General features: G+C 39.7%; 1 pseudogene; it reads left to right on the top strand.

Moving 5' to 3' along the window:
- The window catches only part of LOC138037890 (polyubiquitin-C-like), a 6,879-nt pseudogene extending 3,729 nt beyond the window's left edge, over window positions 1-3,150 (top strand).
- Window positions 3,151-5,000: the final 1,850 nt, after the last annotated feature.

Genomic DNA, 5,000 nt, shown 5'->3' with positions numbered 1-5,000 from the left:
GACGATAATAAACACTTCATCATTAACACTAAAAGGTAACAAAATACTAAGACAAAAAAAAAGGAACAAACTAAAGAGATACACAGCCCAGTTGTTTTTAAACACGATTGAGTTAATCCTGGGTTATTATGAGCTTTGATTCTAGTTTCTATACAACTTGTTAAAGTTTCTTTCAACGTATTGTTTTGTTGAGGTCTCGCTGCTTCCGTCGTCGTTGCAAAGGCACCCTATTTTAGTTTCAAATTTACTATATTTTTCCACTGAAAGTGAATCTGTATTATTTCAGGGGAAATGCAAATCTTTGTCAACACTCTTTGGGGAATCATCACTTTAGAAGTCGGACCAAGTGATTCTGTTGAGAACGTGAAGACGAAAATTAAGGACAAAGAAGGGATACTAACCGAAGAACAAAAACTTATCTTTGCTGGCAAGCAACTGGAAGATGGCCGCACTCTAGCTGACTATAACATTCAGAAGGAATCCACACTGCATTTGGTGTTACGTGATATGCAGATCTTTGTCAAAACGCCCACTGGTAAAACTCTCCCTCTAGAAGTCAAGCGAAGCGAGTCTATTGAAAACGTGAAGACGAAAGTTTGGGTCAAAGAAGGGATACTACCCGACCAACAAAGACTTCTCTTTGCTGGCAAGGAACTGGAAGATAGCCTCACTGTAGCTCACTACAACATTCAGAAGGAATCCACACTTCATTTGATGTTACGATTCCGTAGTGGTATCCAGATCTTTGTCAAAACGCTCACTGGTAAAACTATCACTCTAGAAGTCAAGCGAAGCGACTCTGTTGAAAACGTGAAGACGAAAGTTTGGCAAAAAGAAGGGATACCATCCGACCAACAAAGACTTCTCTTTGGTCGCGAGGAACTGGAAGATGGCCGCACTCTAGCTGACTACAACATTCAGAAGGGATCCACACTTCATTTGATGTTACGACTCCGTGCAGATCTTTGTCAAAATGCACACTGGTAAAACTATCACTCTAGAAGTCGAGCCAAGCGATTCTATTTAAAACATGAAGACGAAAGTTACGGACAAAGAAGGGATACCACCCGACCAACAAAGACTTCTCTTTGGTGACGAGAAACTGGAAGATGGCCGCACTCTAGCTGACTACAATATTCAGAAAGAAACCACACTGAATTTGGGGTTGCGACTCCCTGGTGGTATGCAGATCTTTGTCAAAACGGTCACTGGTAAAACTATCACTCTAGAAGTCGATCCAAGCGATTCTACTGAAAACGTAAAGACGAAAATTAGGTACAAAGAAGGGATACCACCCTACCAACAAAGACTTATCTTTGCTGGCAAGCAACTGGTAGATGGCCGCACTCTAGCTGACTACAACATTCAGAGGGGATCCACACTGCATTTGGTCTAGTTGTTCGAAAGCTGATTAACTAAATCCAGGATTAGCGTAAACTTTCGTTTCACGTTTCCCACTTTTTAGTGAAATTTCCTTTTGCTTATTTTTGTTTTTCAAGATTGAGTTCTTCTAATGTAAAGCTTTACCGAATGTCAGCGTCTAACAGCATTTTGGAGAAGAGAAATAAACACCTTGGTTAATTTTTAATCTGGGATTAGCGTTAATCGGCTTTTGAACAACCGGGCCCTGGTGACTACAACGTGCAGAAGGGATCCACACTACATTTGGTGTTGCGGCTCCATGTTGGCATGCTCATCATTGTCAAGACGCTCACTGGTAAAATTATTCGGACTCTTCAAGTCAAGCCAAGTAATCCTGTTGAGAGCGTGAAGATGAAAATTATGGACAAAGTACCATAAAGTTACCACCCGGCCGACAAGAACTTATCATCTTTGCTCGAGAAATACTGGAAGATGGCCGCACTCTAGCTGACTACACTATTCAGAACGAATCCACACTGCGTTTTCTGTTGCAACTCTGTGGTGGCATGGAGTTCTTTGTCAAAACGCCCACTGGTAAAACTATTTCTCTAGAAGTCGAGCCAGATGATTCTGTTGAGAACGTGAAGGCAAAAGTTATGGACAAAGAAGGGATACCACCGACCATCAAAGACTTATCTTTGCTGACGAGATACAGGAAGATGGCCGCACTCTAGCTGACTACAACATTTAGAAGGAATCCACACTGCGTTTGGTGTTGCGACTTCGTAATGGCATGCAAATTTTTGCAAAGTTGCTGAATGGAAAGGTGTTCACGTTAGAAGTGGAACCCGATGAGCTTATCGAGAATGTGAAGGTGAAGATTCAGGACAAGGTAGGCATCTCCCCTGATGAACAGGAGCTCTTTTGTGACGCCAGGAAGCTGGAAAATGGTCGCAGTTTGAGCTACTACAATATTCAGAATGAATTTACTTTGACCGTTGTTTCAGTTATGGACATTTATGTAAAATTTCCATCAACTGAAGAGACGATAACGTTAGCAATCAAATCAAGCGATGCCATCAGGGATCCAAAGAACAAAGTTCAAGCCCAACAAGGAATTCTGGCTGAGAAACAGATTCTCATGTTTAATAGCGAGGAACTGGAAGATAGCTGCAGCGTGGCTGACTACAACATTCAGAATGCCTCTCTCCTGTCCTTGGTCTTTCGAGAAAGCGATAAAGATGGAAAATGAGTTTTAACTTAATTAAACGAAGAGTAGATCAAATTTCCGAGAAAGCTGCAGAAGTGTGATTTTCAAAGTGGTCAACCGCAATGTTTTAATGGTAAAATCCTATACTTGCTATACAACACTGAACAACTACAAGAATACCAATTATTTCTCGACCGAGCGAGCCAAACCTATATACTGCAAGAGCAAAATTGAAAAGAGCTCAGAATCGGCTGAGCAAATACCGTAGAATCCGATTTGCGCTCTAAATTGGTAAAATCGTTCTTATGTTACGCGTAATGCAATCCCATTGGGAAGCACAAAACTCTGGAATTTTATTCCATGGGCACGTTCAGTTATGTTCATCGTGTTGAACCATATTTTTTAATTTTTTAAAATATTTTTTAAATGGAAACTAGTGAGCAGCACACAGCAACTGATCTTCTTAACTTTGTTTATTATCCGACCGGCTTCGTCTGATCAAACAGACTTCATCAGGGATTCTAACAAGATGTCTAAAGGGAACTAGTTTTATACATGAAGTTATAGTACAAAGCACGTTCCGGTAAGGGTGTGAACAGCAAAACACCCGCGTAGAAAAGTTGTAAAGTTTAATTTTGGGGCTCACTATTTAACGTTAATCGTGAGCCCCAAAAAATTCCTTACTAAGTTGTGATAACGTATTGGTAGACTTATAACTAACAATAGAACTATATTAAAGGTGTGGTAAATGCTTAAGGATAACTTTTTTGATTCCGACATGACTGCAATTAAAGGTGGTTTTGAAAAACACCCGTCTATGTGTAGGTACCTTTCTAGGCTTAGAGAACCATTTGAACCTATTGCTATAGCTAATCTCCCTAAAAATGGGTAGTAAAAACTTAGCAGGATAACCTCTAAGGCGTAGGCACTTCCAGAAAAGTAGCCGCGTCTCAGTGAATGACGAGAACCTGGAGCTATTTCTTTCACACCGCATAAGTTCGCCTTTAATAAATGCCTTTTTGATGTTGGTGGGGTAAAATGATTCAAAATGTAGCGGTTTTTGAAACGTAGAGCGCACTGTATTGTGTAATATTCGAGCTTAACAACTTTGCATACGTGCGTTGAAATGTGATACGCGAGGAGACACGGACTTTTTCTCTCAGACTCTGACAAACGATTCATAGGTAGCCAAGTTTTTACCATCAGAAAAATATCTCTTTGGTCATTATAGTGTATAATGAAGTTTATTTGGGAAGCCAACAATGTTTCTTTAACTTCCAGGTTAATCCAATTTATTACTACGACTAATGCGAAGATTGTTTACATGAAACTCATGCTTCATAAATACTTTTGTCCTTTGGCCATTTCAATTTCAGTTTTAACCGTCACTTCTGGTGATGTATGTTGCAAATACGAAACGTCAAGTATAAAATGAAAATGTTCGTTTTCTTTTCCTGTTGAGACTCATGCTTTTTTGCGAATTTTGAGTGTCATGAAATTACATCATTTGCGTAACATAGCTCCTTTATCCTTTATCATGTTTCAACAAGATATCGCTTTACTCTAACCCAAAAACATTCAGATAGTAAAAATCTTCATATTTATTAACCATGTCTTTTGCTTTTGCGCTTCTCAGTATTGTGATTTGCGATAATTCGCAAGTCTGTCTTTGTATCTCATAGCACAGGTAAGTCAAGCTAACGATGTAATAGGCCATTTTACAGTTGATTGCTCAGCGACCAAGCCTACGAATGGCTGCGAGGCTACCGGTGGCCTTGTATTGATACAGTCGTCACTGCTTTTATCATGTAAATTGTGTTGTTGTAATTCTAATTAGTCTTCATTAACATTACAGGTTTGTATCAAGCCTCGCTTCCATTGTTAGGCCAGGTAACTTAGCTACAACTGTAAAATGGTCTATTTGAGCGGACGACCTTAGACAGCAATGACCAGAACCAGGTTGCGGACCAGCGGTTTTCGTTAAAACAATGGCTTGCTGGGGGTGCTCAGTCTCGCGGGCTCAGAAAACCTGGTTGAAGTTTTTCCATTTGAGCATCACAATCAGCTAAAATTATAAGCGTTTGTATGGGAATTTGCAAAAGTGTTTAGGAGTCGAAAATAAAGAACATGAATCGAACAAAAATGCCTTACCTTGTCTTCTCGATACCTTATAAGTGTTTTTGTGGCGTACTTCGGCCATTTCAGCGCTATTCCAGTGGGTTGTGGGTTCGCTGTTTTCGCTCTATAATATGAGAGAGCAACGGTAGAACTAAAACTCCCTAGAATCGCGCTAGAAATGCTAAGAACATGCCATAAATAAGACAAGGAGCTTACGTAAGAAATTCTGGTAGATTTTTATTTCAATTTTAATGCCCTAAATAACGTTACATAATATTAGGGGATAAGGAAATCTTTATCATTTGAATCT

This window comes from Montipora capricornis, chromosome 1 (assembly GCF_036669925.1).
Source record: "Montipora capricornis isolate CH-2021 chromosome 1, ASM3666992v2, whole genome shotgun sequence".
In the NCBI taxonomy this organism is placed as follows: Eukaryota; Metazoa; Cnidaria; class Anthozoa; order Scleractinia; family Acroporidae; genus Montipora; species Montipora capricornis.
The sequence above is the reverse complement of the archived record's forward strand: the minus strand, read 5'-3'. Positions and strand labels throughout refer to the sequence as shown.